Source organism: Vigna umbellata, chromosome 9 (genome assembly GCF_029865625.1).
Source record: "Vigna umbellata cultivar VRB3 chromosome 9, Vumbellata_1.0, whole genome shotgun sequence".
Classification (NCBI taxonomy): Eukaryota; Viridiplantae; Streptophyta; class Magnoliopsida; order Fabales; family Fabaceae; genus Vigna; species Vigna umbellata.
In genome coordinates this window covers 25,978,302-25,978,770 of record NC_142173.1, presented here as the reverse complement: position 1 = coordinate 25,978,770, position 469 = coordinate 25,978,302, and positions in this window count along the sequence as shown.

Genomic DNA, 469 nt, shown 5'->3' with positions numbered 1-469 from the left:
ACTTGCCCACAAAGCCCAGTTTCTACACTGGCCCCCAAGCCCAGTTTCCACACTGGCCCCCAAGCCCAGTTTCTACACTGGCCCCCAAAGCCCAGTTTCTACACTGGCCCCCAAGCCCAGCTCACCTGGCCCTTCAAAAAAAAAAGCACAATTTTGCCTGGCACCCTAAACCCAGTTTCATTTGGCATCCTGAATTTAAGTTTTCTTCTGCGATATTGGCCCTCTGCAAGGCAATGGTCAAATCCAGGTTGTTGTTCTGCGATATTGGCCCTCTACAAGGCAATGGTCAAGTCCAGATTTTAGTTTTTCTAACGGCCCTCTTCTTGGCAATGGTCGAATTTAAGTTTTCTTCTGCAATATTGGCCCTCTGCAAGGCAATGGTCAAATCCAGGTTGTTGTTCTGCGATATTGGCCCTCTACAAGGCAATGGTCAAGTCCATATTTTAGTTTTCCTAATGGCCCTCTGCTT